A 19,947-nucleotide genomic window follows, 5' to 3' on the forward strand; every position below is an offset into this window, starting at 1 on the left:
TGAAGAGCACTAGAAGCCAGATTATAGAGGCTGAAGTATAGGAAGCAGCTACAATGGAGAGATTACAAAGGTCACACATCAAATGAACCTGGCTAAAAAAAAAAAAAAAAAAAAAAAGATTAAAATAAGACAGTGATTCAAATAATCATGTCTAAGTCAGGATATAAGGAGGATGTTTATTGTCAGGCGAGGGGTTAGGGAAAGAATAAGATTAAGGTGGATTTGAAAAGGTTTTGGCTGGAAAGTGGCTCATGTGACCTCCCTTCCCTGGAGACCTTGCCACATGCGTCAAAAGTCCTCTGGCATTACCCTGAACCCCGAGGGACTTACTAAGAAACACATATTTGTTGGGCAAATATCTGTTCAATATATAAGGCTTTCTTGGCACAAGTGTGTATGTATAAGCGACCTGCCTGAGGTACAGGTCCAGTCTGCTAGGCAGGCTGAGAGCACAGCCCGGCTGACGAGTCCCCGTCACTAGGAAGATGCAGCACACTTCTCAGGGCTAAAGAAAGAGTCGGATGACTTAGTGCCCTCGAACATGTCACTTGACGGGCAGAGGAGACACCAACAGGCAGCTTTCACTCCCTGCTTTTCTACAGGAAAAATTTCCTGAAACATTTGCATGGCTGAGGAAGACAGTGCAACTATTTTCTTCAAATCTCTACTTGAACTGTACGGTAGACTCTAACTGCTCTCCTGATCCTATAAGAGGGACACTTTAAGGGCCTATTACAATTTGTTCCCCAAAGCAACTACTGGCAAGAAGGAAAGAAAAAATAATAATATTTACTGATTATGAACTCTACAGTAGGCAAGACTGTCACATACAGTTGTACAGGCTGTACACCATGCAACTGCATAACACCAAGAGACACTATTTCCATCCCAGCATGGTGCTGTACAGTGTGGTGGCCTTGGTATTGGGTGTTGCTCTGAGATCATTGAGCCCTTGCAACCATCCTATGAGACTGACATTACTATGCCCGTTCTGTAGATGAGAAACATCAGGCTCAAAAGGGGACCATGGTCACTCAGATGGTATGTAACAGAGCTATAATTTGTAGATCTCAATGGCCTTAAAATGTTGAACATTTGTCTTTATTTATTTATTTATTTTTTGTATTTTTCTGAAGCTGGAAACGGGGAGAGACAGTCAGACAGACTCCCGCATGCGCCCGACCGGGATCCACCCAGCACGCCCAGCAGGGGCCATGCTCTGCCCACCAGGGGGCAATGCTCTGCCCCTCTGGGACGTCACTCTGTTGCGACCAGAGCCACTCTAGCACCTGGGGCAGAGGCCAAGGAGCCATCCCCAGCGCCTGGGCCATCTTTGCTCCAATGAAGCCTCATCTGCGGGAGGGGAAGAGAGAGACAGAGACGAAGGAGAGGGGGAAGGGTGGAGAAGCAGATGGGCGCTTCTCCTGTGTGCCCTGGCCGGGAATCGAACCCGGGACTTCTGCACGCCAGGCCGATGCTCTACCACTGAGCCAACCGGCCAGGGCTGAACATTTGTCTTTAGAAGGCAAGTAATAGACTATTTGAGATGGGACCGGTAGCCTTCAGGAAGTATATAGAATGAAATAGCCATTGGACTGGGAGACAGAGGGACAGAGGAATAGGAACTTCGGGGGGCTAGTGTGCATGGAGAGAAATGGGAGGTTAGCAGAGCTGGAGGAGCGGGCGGGCCAGCAACCCAGGCACACCCACCTGTGGGGGAGAGACTGTACCAGCTACAAAATGCTACAGCCGGCCCTGCCATGACCAGCTCGGGAAAACGCCAAACTGGCTGAAGCACAGAATTAGGGAACCGGAAGTGGAACTGAACGGAGCTGTCCCACTGCTCAGAGACTGGGGCAGAAACACCCAGAGCTTCTTGAGAAGCTCTCAGGAAGGCAGCCTGGCTTAGAGTTATTAATAAAGGCTTACACCCTGATTTAATAGGTGTGAGACTTCAGGAAAGTTATTAAATCTCAGTTTCTCATCTGGAAAATGGGATTATACTATAGTATCCACCTGAAAAATTATACAAATTATTAAATGAAGCAATAAACTCCAGTTGCTCTGTGGCTTAGGGCACAGATGATGAAATATGATCATGGTGATAACAGTCCACTCATCAAAGCTGTGACGCATACAGGTCATGGTACTGGCTTGTCATCCTTCAGATCCAGTGCTGGGAAGGTGGGAGCCAGAAGGCTGCCTTACTCCGCAGCAGGGTATTTACTCTCCTTTATAATGCGTTTTTTATTTGTTCCCATTCTACCTCTCTTTTCAGAACAGTACGCAGGTCAGAAGAGCATCCTACATAACCCCAGTAACAAGCAGAGCTGTGTCAACTGAATTCCTGGCCTGAGAGATTTCAATGAGCCTTTACAAGGAAGAAGTTAGATCTTGTTCATTTTTGCATCTTCAAAACTTGAACCCTAGAAGCCCGCCATAAATGACGATGGGATGAATGGGCACTTAGTGCACCCACTTGCTTGGCCCCTGTCCTCCAGACCCGGGGCTGGGGAGTTTCTGTGCATGAGGCATTGCTGGCCAGAGTGCTGCAGTGGGGTAGGAAACCTGGACTTAGTTTTGGGCTTCAGAACCAGACTGCCGTTGCAAGCCACCCCTGGTGGGTGCTTATGCACGCATTGGAACCGTAAATTGGATGAACCGATGCCTGGTGGTTGCAGGCTGCCTGTTTTCAGATGGCAGCCGTGCCCAGCGGGCACCTGGAGCACACGGCCCCATTGCACGTGAGCTGCTCTGTCGGGTGCAGAAATAAACCTTCCCTTTTCCTGGCCAGTGAGAGAGCAGAGCTTCTGAAAAGTGATGGAAAAACAAATCAAAAGTGTTGCACTGTGGGAAATCCTCTCTCCTCTCTCCCCATTAAGACAGAATCTGTCTGGCGCCGTTCTTTCCTCTGGATTAATCACTGTTCATTGCCTAGGTGACTAGTTCAACACTTGAGGGAAGAGGTCAGATACACAAGCTTAAACAGTTAAACTGTTCGGGAATATCTCCTCAACAGAAATGAGGTAGGAAATGAAGAATGCTTTCAGATTTCCGGGAATGTAATGCTAAAACATTCAGCCATTTGGATGTTGCCATGCTATCCATACAATGAACTTTGCCTCATGCAACCAATTGTGTTCAGTGATATTGATGTGTATAAAGCAATATGAAGTACCCTACTGCCAATGATGATCCCAGGTAACAGAAGAATACAGCTCTTGGGTTTCAAAGTTGTGAAAAGAAGTGAAATTCAACTCTCAAGGTATGGAGGCAGTGATAACCTACGATTTGGTTGCAAACAAATACAATTTTTATTTTTTCAGCAACATAAATTTGTCAAAATCATTAATATGTGGAACTCTGTATACCGATTAGTGATAATGGGAAATGAGCTTTAATAATCTGCAGCTGAAATAACCCCATTATTATTGAAATAAAATTGGTACACTGAAATGGTTTCTTGAAGAAGAAAAAAAAAGGTTATTTTTAAATAACATCCACTGAATTGTACCATTTTTTTTCAGTTGCTTTATATAAATAGAGAAGCAGATGTTTCTCCTACAGCGACTCTTGTTTTCTAAAGATTACATTTTCTGCTAACGGTAAGAAGTATAAAGAAGATTGTCTCAGGTGCAAGAAGTATTACAAGTCTTACCTTTTCTGTATTTAAACATTTCCAGATGTTGATTTTATAAATATATTATTATAAAAAAAGACGTGGGAGGGAAATTGTCAAAATATCCTGGCAACTATTACATTTTTGGTTTTACTTCAACTTGATGTATTCATCTATTCATCTATTTTTCTATCTGCATATGTAACAGGACCATTTCTCACAACTCATGGCATTGGTAACTCTTCTACAAATATGACTGTGGCTGGAATTATTATTAATATATTCCAATCTCAATGTTTTAACAAAGAAGCCCATTAAAATGTTGGCAAAATAGCCTGATCTGTGGTGGCACAGTGGATAAGATGTCTACCTGGAATGCTCAGGTCACTGGTTTGAAGCCCCAGGCTTGCCTGGTCAAGGTACATGTGAGAAGCAACTATTCGTTGATGCTTCCCACTCCTTCCACCATCTTATCTCTTTCTCTCTCAAAAATCAATAAATAAAATCTTTAAAACAAATAAAATTTTGGCAAGATAGAACAAAATTCAAAAGAAATTCAACTTGGTATTTCTGTTTCAATTAAATGCAATTAAAAAATTTTTCCCCATTGATTTGGGAGACAGAGGAAGGGCGAGAGAGAGAAGTACCAATTCCTTGTTTTACTTAGTTGTTCCATTTAGTTGTGCACTCACTGATTGCTTTTGAAATGTGTCCTGACCAGGGATCTAACCCATGGCCTCTGGTGCACCAGTTGATGTTTTATCCACTAAGCTACTCAGCCAAAGCCAATTAAATGTAACTTAAAGATGAGTTCATCAGCAATCCTCAAGCAAAAACAAGGTAAAGACTTTCAAAAATATTTTCTAAAGTCTATGGAATTTAAATCTCTGCTTTAAATTCTAAAAAAAGAAGAGTAGAGTAATTCCCATTTAAATGTTTTCCAAAGTCACTGGAAAATTAAAAAAAAAAAGCCTATATTTGTGTTGTGTTACTTATTTCAGGCTTAGGAAGAAAATGAGAGAGTTCAACTTTTTTTCCATAAAATATCATTCTGTAACTTTTAAACTTAACTATCACTCCTTATGGAAAATGAGGTATCGTCCTGCCATGGTTTGTGATTTATGTATGTGTGAGAGTCAGAATGACTTGAGATCTTGAGATAAATCACTGAAGCGCTGGCTTAGTCATAACGGAATTAGGTGGTGGCTTATGCCAGGAGTCCGGTTTTGAGCAACAAACGTCAGGGTGCATTTTATGGAGTGGAATGTTCCAGAGGAAGGAAATACTTTCCTCCATGAACAACCAGTGATTAAGACCCAGAAGAGTCAGGGAGGAAGTGAGAGGGGCCATGTCCACGTCCATGGTGACACCTGCCCTCTCACCTACTCCTAACACTGCAGGCCATAGGCACCAGGCCCGTGTGAGTCGGCATCTGCTGGCTCCATCCATGGGCCCTGTTTACTGGTCACTTGGAGACTGGAGAGGCCAAGAACCTTAACCGTGAGAGCCTGACACATGGCAATGTTCTAGAATAAACATGTACTGAGGCCTGTGCTAGGCATTATAGGGAGGACAGTAAAAGAAGAGATTCCTGACCAACAGGAGCTGCAATCAACCCAGCGGAAGAATGCCAACGAAGGAAGTCAGTGATGCAAGGCAGAATGCGACAAATGCCTGAGTGGTAATGAAATGAGTTACAAATCCAGAACAATAGGGAAGGGGATAAAGAGAAGGAAGAGAAAGCAGAAGTTAGATGTTGGTCATTTGGCTCAGTGGTAGAGCCTCAGCCCAATGTGTGGATGTCCTGGGTTTGATTCCCAGTCAGGGTGCACAGGAAAAGTGACCATCTGCTTCTCCACTCCTCCCCTCCTCTCTCTCTCTTTTTCTTACCCTTCTACAGCCATCAGTTGGTTTCAGGCATCGAGGATGGCTCTGTGGAACCTCCTCCTCAGGCACTAAAAATAGCTCAGTTGCGAGCATTGCCCCAGATGGGCAAAGCATAGACCTCAGACAGGGGTTGCTGGGTGGATTCCAGTCAAAGCGCATGTGGGATTCTGTCTCTCTGCCTCCCTTCCTTTCACTTGGAAAAGAAGGGGAAAAAATAAAAAGAGAGAGAAAGCAGAAGTTAACCAAGAGATGAGGATCTAATGTCTGATATAAAACTTATTGGGGGGATCACTTTGTAAGATACATAAATGTCTAACCACTATGCTCTACACCTGAAACTAATGTAATATTGAATGTCAACTATAATTAAAAAATAATAAAACCCAACTGCCTCAGGAAAAACAACCCACCTACTTGTTACATGCAGTATAATGACAGCCCCCAGGTAGGGGATTAGCTGTGTAGAATAATGGGCCGTGGGTCCCCTGGGATGAGGACTACGTCTTTTCTTTCTCCTTATGTCTATTTTCAGCCTATAATTCAGTACCTGACACAGTGCAGCACTCCGTAAAAATTTGCTAACTATAGAATGAATGCATGAATGTTGACAGAATGGATGACTGTGGATTGTGCATGAGGGTTAGATTTAAAGGGGAATGGATAGAAGTGAGGTGGTCATAACTGAAGGAGCGTTTCTAGCAAAGGAAATCCAAGAGGAGATGTGAAGTGTGCTAACAGAGCTTCAGAGAGACCCTGGAGACGAGGCATAGGGATAGGAGAGGGAGAGGTGGAGAGGAGGCAGGGAGCTCTGGCTGGGGGCAGACTATGGACAGTGTGACCCTGTTGTCACCTAACTAGATCCCCATCCTCCTTCAGGACTCGCTGTGAACTGTGGTTCTCTCTTCGGAACGCCCCTGACCCCCTAGCCTGGGTTCGGTGCCCTTCACTCCCCGGTTTCCCCTTTTCCTGCGCCCATCCCACGGTCCTGCTGCAGTTCGGTCACAGGCTCTTCCCACTCAGGTGAGACTGTGCACCTCTGTGGGAGGGACTGATAAGTTATTTATCTTCAAAGTTTCAGCGCCAACATATACGTGTTGAGTGGAGCCCCAGCGATGGGGTTCCATTAACATTTCTGAAATAGGAAAGGGGTGATTAGAGGTGTGCTTCCGGACATTTTGCTGAAGGCAGGAGACAGGTTGTCTGGTATGAGGAGAACCTGAATGTTCGTGAAGTCACCCGTAGCACGCACTGGGGTTGAGGTGAGTGTGGAGAGGGTGAGGACAGTACAGACAGCATGGGCTAGACAGAGCGGAAGGATCGACAGAACTCGGTGATGAGAGCAAAGAAAAACAGGCCACTGGAAAAGGCCCAAGAAGACAATCTGACTGCAGTGGGGGATGGGGGAGAGGGAAAAGCAGAAAATAAGCTAAGGAGAAGCTAGGGGGAGAAGGCTCAAGGGCTGGATTTGAAAGGTGTCTGAGAGAATATACTATATATAAATACTAACAGATGCATAGGGAGGGACATGCATCCTGGTGCAGGGACAGGGACAGGGACAGGGACCCCATGTCCCGGAGATCCTGCAGCCAGAGCCTCAAGCATGTGAGAGTCCGAGCTCTCCAGCCCTTCCTAGGGAAGCAGCCCAGTCAGTGTCCCTGGCTTCAGACCTCTACTCATTCCGAAAACGATGGCTGTCTTCCCAGTGCATAGAGAATGGGAGGTTTATAATGGCCTCGGCATCTTAACAGGGAATAAATAACGGTGATTTCCAAAAGCTTGTTTCTCTTAAGGGAACATACAAGAGTGTTTGTAAGCCAATGCATCACTGGTTCCCTTTGAGTTTCTGCTGGAAAATAGAGCAGAGATAACCTGGTGCGTTTATTTTTAGTTCTTGCAGGGATGAATGCCGATCCCCTGTGGTTTAACGATTACTTGAGTATCCCTTCTGGCAGCAACCTGCAAAATCAGTCTATGGTTAGCACAGCTTAACCTGGTCAAAAGTGATCGTTTTAATGCATATTTCAAGACAAGAGCGTGATGGGCCGGCACCAGGGAAGAGGGAGCTTGCCTCAAAGTTCATATGGTGAAGGTCTCAGCCATGCAGTGACATAGGTGACATCCGTCTGGACTCTGGGAGAGGCAGGCCTCCTCTATGCACCTCCTCTTATCCATCTGTGAAATGGAACACTACCTATCCCATGCTTCTCTCTCAAAAAAAATTACAATGATGCCTATATCCTAAAGAACGGTACTTTCTGTTCAGTCCTTTAAAAAGACAACACAGAGGCCCTGGCCAGTTGGCTCAGCGGTAGAGCGTCGGCCTGGCGTGCAGGAGTCCCAGGTTCGATTCCCGGCCAGGGCACACAGGAGAAGCGCCCATCTGCTTCTCCACCCCTCCCCCTCTCCTTCCTCTTTGTCTCTCTTTCCCTCCCGCAGCCGAGGCTCCATTGGAGCAAAGATGGCCCGGGCACTGGGGATGGCTCTGTGGCCTCTGCCTCAGGAGCTAGAATGGCTCTGGAAGCAACAGAGCGACGCCCCTGAGGGGCAGAACATCGCCCCCTGGTGGGCATGCCGGGTGGATCCCGGTCGGGCTCATGTGGGAGTCTGTCTGACTGCCTCCCCGTTTCCAGCTTCAGAAAAATGAAAAAAAAAATAAAATTAAAAAAAAAAAGACGATACAGAAACATGTGGATTGTAATAAAAAGATGCTCAGGATGATGGGGGGGGGAGACTAAGTTGTAAATGTACATATGTGTTAATGTATAGTATAGACTGTGTTTCAAACATATATATACTCATGTCATGATTCATTTTTATAAAATAATAGCAATTACTATTTAGATATTCATATATGTATAAAAACTCAAGGAAGTCTATGTAAAATAATAACGTGGTTATTTCTGGGATGTGTGATAACCGGGAACACTTGCTTTAATTCTTTTTTTTTTACCATTTGCATTTTTACAAGTTTGCATTTCTTTAACAATCAAAGAATTTCAATGCAAATATAGACAAATAAAGAAGGTTCTCGCCTGTGAAAGCCCATTTCGCTCCATCAGTCAATGAATACTCTTCAGCACAAATTTCACTGTCTAGAAAAACTGACGCAGCTAGGCTTGCAAGACCTTAAATGGCCTTTACCCTGACGATTCACTGTTAATGTGCTCACGTCTCATCCCAGGGCTCTAATGCCAACCGGCTATCAGAGATGCACCGGTCTCAGCTTATGTAAGATGCCCACGCACAACTTTAGTCTGTTAAAATTTTAAAGCTCGCTAAGATTTTTCTCTGATGGAAAATGCCTCCTCTCCAGGAATAAGCAAGTATTTAGTCAAACACATTTCTTCACCTGAACATGGCCTGAGAACAAGCTCTAAGGAGGTGGAAAGATCAGGGTTTGTACAATTTGTGTTTCTCTCCAAACACAAATTAAGCACCAGGGCAATGGCAGGGACGGGGCTGGATTCTCGGGGAGCCGGGCTCCGAAGGGCGTTGGTGGGCTTGTTAGAGCTGGCTTAAGCTCAGCCTCAGGCACTGTCTGGGGCTATTGTGATTTGGGTTGCAAGTGTGATGAGCAGTATGAAATTAGCAGGAGCTCTGCCAAGTACTGCCAACCAAAGCGAAATCTGGTGTGCCTCGTAACGAGGCTGTAACTTTTAAGATTCTCAGGACAATAAAAATGCACATGCCGATACACCCTGGGCAAACAGAGGCTGTGCTGGAAGGAGTGGCAGGAAACTCACTCTCGAACCTCCATGCCAGGTGTGCTAGAATAAAATATTTGAATCTAGCTACTAACCTTGACTCCTGGTCTTCAAAGTTCTTGGCACTTCTCTTTCGCTTCTGTTTGGTTTGACTCATAAAGGAACACTGCCTCTAACCATGTCCACTTCCTTCTTAGATAAGGGAATTGTGATAGTTTCGTGATATTTTCCTTTGGAAATCTCCTTTAGAAAAACCTTAGTACGAGCTGTTGATCTTCACAGGAACCTTTGAGAGGAAAGTTTGATTTCATGCTATGTTAGTGCAAATTATCTACAGAAAATAACATTTCTAACAAGACATCTCACGCCACTGCCATATCTAGTCCCCCAATTCCAAATGCATAACACTGTCGGAGCACGGGGTCTACTGGCACGGAGCCAAAGTGTCTCGTGCTGTCGTCCAGGCTAAGAGGGCAATGCAGAGGTGACAGAAGGAAAGAGGACGTCATCGAGTCCACGTGGAGACTGAGGCTGGAAGTTGTGAGGGGACTCACCACACAGCACACAGTTAGCTATGATTAGCAAGCCAGGGATCAAACTGACCCTATACCTGTCACTCAGAGTCGCTTCCACTACTGCACGCTGGCTGTTTACCAGGGACGCAACTGGGCATCTCAGGGAATACTAACATTTCAACAAGGCCCTTCTGATGTGCAAAGATTTAACCCTAAAGACTTCTGCTGTCTCTGGTAATTTCAGACATTGTGGCGAAATTGCACAGGGAGATACTTGCTCCCTCAGACCTTTTGGTACTTTTCCAAAAAACACTGTCTTGGGTGGTAATCCTGCTCATGTTGCTTTCCCTTGGAAAAACCTTGCTTGCATTTCAGCTCTGTTAGGCTTGACTGAGACGTCATATATGTGAGCCTTCAGGGTCCTAGAATGCACACTCAGTTTGGGTTTTTTTTTGTTTTTTTTTGATTAATTGATAAGAAGGTCCAATGCCTTTATCCTGTATCTGGTATACATTTTTTCATCATCAAAACCATTCGTTCAAAGCAGTGATGTGTTGGAGCTGGCTCCTGCTAGCTTACTAGAGCCAACTTTGTGTGTCCCATCCCAACTCCAGTTCAGTGTCTTCATACTGGCATCTTGAAATCAGATATGGAGAAACTGTTTATATAATGAAGCTTGATAATTGGAAAACTTGAAACTTGGGGATTTTTTTTTTTTTGTCTCAGAGAGCATCATTACTAGCATGCAATTGGCCCCAAGTATGCAAGAGATTATTTATTTTGCAAACTATTACCATCTTGTGCTTGTTGCTCGGTAAGCACACAATGGATGTTTGCAAAGGAATGAATGGATGAATGAGTTTTTTTTCACATAGATACAACATTCCATGTTACTTTTTAGATTCACACTGGGCGTTAAAATGATGCTAGTTTTGGATTCTTCATCCCTTTTTAGTTTTTTACCCTGTATTTGTCTTGGTCTCGCAAATGTCAGTTTGGGATATAAGAGCATTTCCACACATCAGTTTCTAGTGCCCCTTTTGCAGGCAGTAGAAAAATCAAACATTTTCTCTGCTAAAATGAGGAGGCAAAACCTAATTGTCATAAAAGACAATTTTGATTTTATGGTACAATATAAAGGAAACCTTATTTTTATATATTGCAGGTTATTTTTATTTTTTAAAAGCAGAAGCAATTACTTACTAGAAGGGCTAAACTACCTGGCACAGTCTCATTAATATTCTGCCTGATTACTAGCTCAAGAAATTTTGAGCTTCTTTTAAAATTGATATTCAAATTTAATATGATTTTGCTTTGCATCTTCTTCCAGTAACAGTCTCTTACTGATTGGCTCGTAGGGAGCCGAGAAAAGCACCAATCTTTGCTTTGGAAAATCCTGTGAATATTTATATAGTGGTCCTCAGCGGCAGGGACTTTAAGAAGCTTAGAAGAATTTTGCCAAGTTTTTAAAGCAGGGAGTCACTGTAATACCATGAATAAGAATACATTTGTGTCAAATTTGAAATTGTGTGAGTGCTTACTATTATTCTGTGTGACCTGGACCCACACTGCCTTTGGAGTGTTGCTGAAGTCATCTGACATGGCGGTTTCTACTTACTTAAAGTATTCTATTTGGGAATATCTGGATTAGTTTGGTGTGTCTTATTAAACTTATTTTTTTAAAAGGCTGAGAGTTTTGGTGTTGGCTTTTCATAAACACTTGTCAAAATCAGGGGAAAACATTATAGACCAGATATCATGTCTCATATAACTTAACCTCAAAATTCTGTTGTTCTTGGTTGACTCTTTTTTTAAAAATTAAATTTAATGCAGTGACATTGATAAATCAGGGTACATATGTTGAGAGAAAACATCTCCAGATTATTTTGACATTTGATTATGCCGTATACACCTCACCCAAAGTCAAATTGTCTCCGTCACCTTCTATCTGGTTTTCTTTGTGCCTTTCCCCTCCCCCCACCCCCTCTCTCCTTCCTCACCCCCTCCCCACTCCCCCCACCCCTCCACCCCCGTTACCATCACATTCTTGTTCATGTCTCTGAGTCTCATTTTTATGTCCCATCTATGTATGGGTTCATATAGTTCTTAGTTTGTTCTGATTTATTTATTTCACTCCATATAATGTTATCAAGGTCCATCCATGTTATTGTAAATGATCCGATGTCATCATTTCTTATGGCTGAGTAGTATTCCATAGTATATATGTACCAAAGCTTTTTAATCTACTCATCCTTGGATGGACACTTGGGCTGTTTCCAGATCTTCGCTTTTGTGAACAATGCTGCCACAAACATGGGGGTGCATTTCTCCTTTTGGAGCCTGTTCTTGGTTGACTCTTACAAAGAGAATAGTGACTGAAGGAAGCTAGAAACAAAAGTTTAATACTATATTATTTCATTTATATAAAGTTCAAAAACAGGCAAAACTAATCTCTGGTGTTAGTGATCTACCTAGTGGTTACTCTTTCGGGGACAGGGACCAGTGACTTCTGGAGTGGTGGGAAAGAGCTGCTTCTCCATCTATTTTCTGGCTACACAGTGGTGCTCACTTTTAAAAAATATATCAAAATGTATACTTATAGTGCATTTCTGTATCTACCTTATATTTCAAGACGGGGATTACTTTTTAAAAACTGGCTGTCCCCTGATTGTCATTGAGATTTTAAAGAATCTCAGCGTGACTCTAAGTAGATAAGAGTGGCTCCCAAGAGGATGTGAGTTAAATGAGGCTGATGACTGACCCGCAGACGGAATCCCTGCATAGAAAAGGACACGGTCTTACCAGATGAACTCCATCATTTGACTCTATGAAAGAAAAAACATTTACTGATGCAGGTCAGTCATTGTTTTTCAAAGGGACAATCTCACGTTCCCCCCACGCAAGTCATTGTTCGAACATAAGAATCAGATATTGTCTTTCAGCTCTTAAAATGTGATTGGAAAATGGGAAAGCCTTTGGGGGGTCACAGACAGCTCTGCAACAGCTTCAGAGACTCCTTTTCTGGTATCTTTTCAGACACACCCCCCCCCCCCCCCACTAAAATCTGCTCGGGAAAGCTGAGCTAATTAGACGTGGCCGGCTAGCGTTTCATCAATAAGCAGCTTGGCTCAGCAGACAGTTAATACAATACCAGATCAATAGGGACTTTGAAAATTATTTCTCCACTTCCTTCTACGGCAAGTAGTGGCCCATGAAGGACAGAATGTCAGCCTTCAGTTGAGACGACGTGGAGCTTTTCATTATCCTGGCACGAGATATCAAGGAGGAGCAAATGTAAATTGTTTCAAGCTCCTTGGTGATGTGATGTCAGATTTTCATTCTGAAATAGAATAGGCTCTAAGATTTTATACAAAGAAAAAGAAAGAAAGAAAGAAAGAAAGAAAGAAAGAAAGAAAGAAAGAAAGAAAGAAAGAAAGAAAGAAAGCTTAAGTCTTCTTAACCGAAGTACTTACTTTATTGGAGAGAGCTATTAGAAATGGGAACCACACCGTCACTGAAAGTGACTAGCAGAAACTACAGTTTGTAAGAGATGATGGGTAGCTATCTTTCATAATCTTGCACAATCAAGGGCAAATTAAAAGACTATTGAGAGATAGGAGGAGACATTTTGGAGGAAAGATATTAAAATTTTTTCTTGACGTGACCTTCTAACAATTCGTACAGAATGCTACGTGGTTTCAGGTTTATGGCTGTGTTAGAGTGAAAATAAAGCTCCTTTCAGTATCTGGTGATCTAAGGCCTCCCAGCGCCAATGTGCCCTGTGGACTGGTGGCGAGAATGTTGGATCTTGGGAAAGCAGTGACACAGGCGCTAAATGAGGAGCAATATTCTTCCTAAAAATAACAACCCCGCCAGCCAGTTAAGAAAGCCAGATGGAAGTCTGATGGCTATCTTGATTTTTGAGAAGTGAGGGCAACATGGAATAAAATTATAGTTTCAGACTGCTTGCATTTGTATGATTAACTTAAAACTGACAACTGAAGTAGATTCTTTGTTGCCACATATGGTTTGAGAACTCCTGCTCTGAATGTCAGATGTAGAAAGACATCCATACCTCAGGAACCGTTCACGCTCTATTTCTTGCCTTGGACTCTCCCACCTCCTGGCAGCACATTTCCCTAGGGATAAGCAATCTGGAACCAGGATGTGTGTGTGGTGTGTGTGTGTGTGTGTGTATGTGTGTGTGTTAGGAAAATAAGACTCCAGAATTCCTCTATCTCTGAAGGTAAAGTAAATTAAATGGCAATGTCAGAAATTCAAGGAAAATGAAAGGGCAGATCTATTATTCCACCTAAATTTTCCATGCATGCTGGGTTTCCCCCCCATAGTTATTTGTTCTCACATTCTGTCTGTACAATCATAATGGAATATTGGTTCACTTGGACTGAATTCTCAGCATTTCCCATTTGTTTGTTTTCCTCAAATTCCTAAAGCCAATGTAATGGTATATTCCACCACAGGGATGTTCTTCTGTGTTGACTGATGAGTTTTCAGATATGTGACAGATATCTGAGTGAACAACTGGCTCTACGCCACTGTCGGGATCACAGATGTTCATGGAGTCAAGGCCTCCTGTTTGAAGGCTCACGCTCAAACTTAACTGTTGATTTCATTTTCCATGGTTTTGCTCGCTTTCTTTTTCGGCTTCTCTTCTGTATGTACTTCATACATGCCTTGGTTATAGCAAGGACTGTGTTCCAGTGCACATGCTTTTTATACCGCCCCAACCACTCTCTCCCACGCTTCCTCTAGCTGGGTCTTTCTTAAGTCCAGTTCTCAGCTCAAATGTCACCTCCTTCTGAAGCCTGTCTTGATCTCGTTATATGAAATTGATGTTAAAGAATCCTATAATCTTGTTCCACTCTCGCTCAGTTTTTCCTTCTCGGTGTTAATTCTTCTACTGGCCTTTTTAAATGTAATTGTGTCTGTCTCTTTCCCTCACTACAGTGTAAGAACTGTAGTCTCAGACTACGCTTGTTTGTTCACCCCCTTCATGCCCCTCTCCCCTGTCCTGGGGCCTGGAGTGCTGCTTGCTGTGTGGCTGCCACTTGGGAACTATCAGTATTTGCAGACACTCACTTTTCCTCTATCATTCCATGAAGACTGGACTTCCAGTACAAACCAGTACTGTCAGGACACTCTACCAGAAACAGTTATAAGTTGACCAACAATTATTTGACAGACTTCAACTGCTTTTTTCAAAATATTTTTTGTGATGGGTAAAATCAACTTCCATAATTTCTTCAAGTGACTGCAACTGAACCAAATCTTCCTTCATATTTTATTCCTCAGAAGGGCTAATTCTGCTATAAACACTCTGTTCTACTGCTGATTAATTGGGTTTTAAATTCATGAAGTCATTTCTGATAGATTAGCAAAATTAATGAATTTTTATAACTTACATCCTTTCTGTTGGCAGGGCTGGCCAGACAAGAGTAATACGGGTATTTATTCCTTTCTGCACCAAATTCCTCCCTTTTCTTCTTCAGCAGTTCGCACTTCCTCTTCCTGCAGGTGCTCAGCTCTGTGTTGGTATTCTTCCTTTCTTCATACGGAAACGAGTCTTTGAATCCTTTACTCATTCCAGATAACGCATAAATTGCTTAAAAATTGTAATCCTGTCTAAGTATGTTTATAATATTAGTATTGAAGTGACATAAGGCATTACGTAGTCCAACCACCTTGTTTTTGTCCTCATTTGCATTTTAACATAGAAACATGACATCACCCCTTGTGCAGCATCGTCTCCTTCCAGAACCCTCGCCTAGCAGAGCGGGACCTTGACACCCGTCTGCCCACTGTGCGGTGCAGTGAAGCCCCTTCCATGTGGGCGGAGTGCACAGCAGCCTCTGCGGGTGCGGGCTCTCCTTGCCTGTGGTGCACTCAGCCATGCTTGCTGCCTCCCCGTCCACTCCTAGGTTTTCATTGCCTATGTACTCACAGGTCTCTCCTGGGATAGTGGGTAGATTCCCAATTTGCTCGCTTTATCTCCAGCCCAGCCCAGCCCAGACCTGCCTGTCACTGGGTAAGCACAACACCAGCAGTGAATGAAGGAAGGGTCTCAAGGGTCAGCCAGCAGAGAAATATTACTTGGGGACTGAGGTATTGTTTCCCCAAAACCTGTTCCTCCCTAGCCGCTGTGGACTTTGCCTGTGCTTTTATTTAAATTTCAATTTATTGGTTTTTAGGGAGAGAGGAAGGGAGAGACTGAAACATCGATCTGTTTCTGTGTGTGCCCTGATCTGGGATCGAACCCACAACTTTCGCATATGGGGAGGACGCTCTAACCAACTGGGTTATTTTGTCACCAGCAACAATGGTCCAAACAAAGACAATTGTTTTTGATGATAAATGTCACACACACTTGCAGGGTATTGGCTAAGATAAATTCATCAGTCGACCCAATAAACGTGTTTTTTGTTATCTACTGAATATTCCACTTGTAAAGACCTGAGCTGTCTTTCTCCCTCGCCCCCAGAGACTGCCCCCGACGCCATCACCACATCCAGGCTGTGCATTCTCGGCTTCGTGTAAGAGGCTGGTGAGCCCAGTGCCTCTCAGACTGTCCTAACGTCTGGGAGCAGAGCTGGTAAGAGCACACAGCGGCTATCTGGACAGTCTTCTCCCCAACTGTTCTACCTCCAGATACTCTCCTGTTGGATCTGAGCAATCAAGCGGATGAACTGGAGAAAGGAGAGGATGAGTGTTTGAAGCGTTGTCATATATGTAGTCCAATCGTGAGGACCTGGCAGGGCGGTCTGGAAAGGTGTCATCGTGCGGCAGCTGGAGAGGGGCCTCCAGCAGCCCTCCTGATCCCGGGTGCCGAAAATGATCTTTCTTCTGCCGTGAGGCGGTGCCTGGCTCACCGACAGCTCGTACCAGGACAGGCAGTGCCTGTGAATGGCCTGGGGCCCGAGCTGCTCTGCCACTCGTCATTTCCATCCCTAAAGGGGACACTCGGGTATCAGAAGCTAGAGTCCCTGCATTAGGACTCTTCCAGGTGCCAGGAAACATTTTAGTAGTGGGATGAATTTATCTTCTCTAATCCCACCCTCTATTTATTTTCCTTAACTGAGTGAACATTAGCCTCCCCTATCTTAAGTCTCTACTCACAAAACCTCACAAGCCCCTGCATGGTTCTCCCTGCTGCCTTTCTAGAAGCTAGCAAGAAGGTATCCGAGCTTTCTGAACTGCATGGTTTGGCCTTGTATGCTCCTCGGGGCAAGAATGTAGCGTTTTTTGCCCTGTTATTGTTGTTATTCAGCAGGGCTTCCATTGTAAGAAAGCTTAGACATTTGTGAGACTTTATGAATAATGAACAATGACTATAACCTTGCCAGAGCTGGCAACCTGATCAGTCTACCTCTGCTAGATCTGTGTGTGTGTGTGTGTGCGCGCGCGCGTGTGTATGTGTGTGTGTGTGTGTGTGTGTGAGAGAGAGAGAGAGAGAGAGAGAAAGAGAGAGAGAGAGAGATGGGGGTGGGAGGGACTAGCAAGTGAGTATGTGTGAGAGTAAGTGAGCATGTATATGTGAACATGTATGTGTGGGTGTGCATGGAGCCCTCAACAACAGCCCTAGGAACTGAGCTATAGATTTATAGTTGTGAAGAATTCATTTTGTCTCTGGGTTCTCATAGAACAGGTCGCCAAGTTCTAAAAACTCTATTTTGCCCTTGTGGAACTTGTAGTTCCTGTTGTTACTGGTTTTTGTTTTGTTTTTAATACTGCCTTGGGAATTTTACCCTGACTCTGCTCATGCTCCCCCCCCCCCCAATCCTCATCAGAGGATTCAGCAAAATGTTACTCACTAGTCCATGAGGCTGCACTTCTGGGGAAGCCTCACCAGCCCCTCTTGCTCCATTGCCTTTGGCCTTTGAAAAGGAGATGAGGGAGAATATTGTCACTGGGTTGGTGAAAAGTTATTTTGTGCCAGGCAGTGTCACCAACACCAGAACTCTATTATCTCATTCACTCCTACAACACCATACGGGGAGGGTACAGCTGTTTTGTCCCTTTAAAAAACAAGAAAGTAAGGCTCAGAGAGTTACAGAGCTGGCCTGGGGTTACAAGACAAGCTGGAGCTGGGCAGAATCCAGCCACCGTTGACTCAGACCCAGATATTTATCACTGGAATGAGAGGGAAGGAAAAGATCAGGAGTCAAGTTGTAAGGAAACTCAACCGGCATCCCACCTTACTTCATTGATGAGGACAAGAAAGCTGTATTGATGACTCTGCAAAGATGCTGTTTCTGAGGGCAGAGCTAGAATGACAATGCCAGGGTCCAATCCCCCAGCCCGGTGTTTACAACGGTTCAAAGCCCTGTGTGTTCATTCTCGGGCTCTGTAGATTGGTTATAATTAAGAGCTGTAAAATGAGTCCACTGCTTATGTTTTTCTGCTGATCTTTGTCAGAGTGACTCCTGAGTTCCACACTTCCAGTCAGGGGAGAAGAGGGCTTAGAATCACAAGAAGCACATTGAACAGGACATTTCCTTTGATGTAGGAACAGGAGCAGGAAGCTCTGTACCACATGTTGTTGTTTTTTTGTCTTGCACTTACAGGAGTTGTTTTCTTTCCAAAGGAAGCTGTAGGGTTAGTGAAGTATAGAACAGATTAAATTTGTGGTAAGAATAATAGTGACAGTGGTAGCAATAACAACGAAATGGATTTGTTTAACTTGTCAAGGATGCAGAGTGACAAGGAGGGTCACAGCCTCTAATCAGCTACTCAGAGAAGAGTTATATGGGGGAAACACCTAGTTCATCCCTGTTATATACCTGCAAGCTCTTGTAGCTTTGGGAGAGAAAAACACATCAGAATCTCCATCTATATGGTTAAGTGACCTTTCATCACATTGGTTTCCAGTGGACTGTACTTAACTCCAAAAATAGCAGCTTCTAGGTTGGGCTGAAGGAAGGGAAAAATAGGTCTCTCTTTCTTGCTAGTGGCCCAATATTTAGAGATGGTGAGTTCACAAGGTCCTGAATGGAGAAAGATGTGTTTATTCTTTTTGTTTTATATTAGAAATATATCTTTAGTTACATTGCCATATTATAAGAACCAAAGGAGAAATGTATAAATGATGATGCTCCCCCGACCCCATGTCTTCTCCCTTCCCTCCCAGCCTCTCCAAGTACTTTGGGAATAGTGTGGACTGCTGTTGACACAGTCAACATGGGCTTCAGACTGGGATCACTGTGAGCACAGCTCACAGGAATGGTTGGGGCTGCTCTGAGCAACCATATCAACAACTACAATCACTTTTAGAGTCCCTATTGTAGGACATTGCTAGAAACTGTGCATTATGCATTTGATATTTATTTAAATAGTACATATAGAGACTTGCTCATTCTTTTCTGATACTTCTGTTCAAGTGAAACAATCTTTTTCAAAGATTTTAGCTGTTTCTTCTGGCATTTTTCTAAATATTCTGCTGACATATACTTTATTGACTTTTTAGCTTTATTTACAATATTGATTTCTTGCTATGAAGGGTAAAGGTTCAGCTCTTCCCCCCTTTCCCTCCCTCCATGTACACCTTTCTTCACCCACCCTCTCCTGGTAGTTGTGTTCATTTTTCACTAAATGACTATGCATGGATTACATGTATATGCATGTACTATCATGTATAGTTGAGTTGTATAACATAATAATTTTATTTCTTTCTTTTACAACTTTTCTCACCTCTGGAGTTAATACTATCATGATTTTGTTTGCTTATTTGTCCATGAACTTATCACTACCACTAATTCATCTCCTTCACAACAGTAAATGTTCTCTTAATATATTACAACACATCAAACAATATGTTTCCTTTCTTTTTTTTTTTCTTCTGAAGCTGGAAACAGGGAGAGACAGTCATACAGACTCCCGCATGTGCCCCACCGGGATCCACCCGGCACGCCTCCCAGGGGCGACGCTTTGCCCACCAGGGGGCGATGCTCTGCCCCTCTGGGGCATCGCTCTGCCGCAACCAGAGCCACTCTAGCGCCTGGGGCAGAGGCCAAGGAGCCATCCCCAGCGCCCAGGCCATCTTTGCTCCAATGGAGCCTTGGCTGCGGGAGGGGAAGAGAGAGACAGAGAGGAAGGAGGGGTGGGTGGAGAAGCAAATGGGCGCTTCTCCTATGTGCCCTGGCTGGGAATCGAACCCAGGTCCCCCGCACGCCAGGCCAATGCTCTACCGCTGAGCCAACAGGCCAGG

Source organism: Saccopteryx bilineata, chromosome 11 (assembly GCF_036850765.1).
Source record: "Saccopteryx bilineata isolate mSacBil1 chromosome 11, mSacBil1_pri_phased_curated, whole genome shotgun sequence".
NCBI classification, from domain to species: Eukaryota; Metazoa; Chordata; class Mammalia; order Chiroptera; family Emballonuridae; genus Saccopteryx; species Saccopteryx bilineata.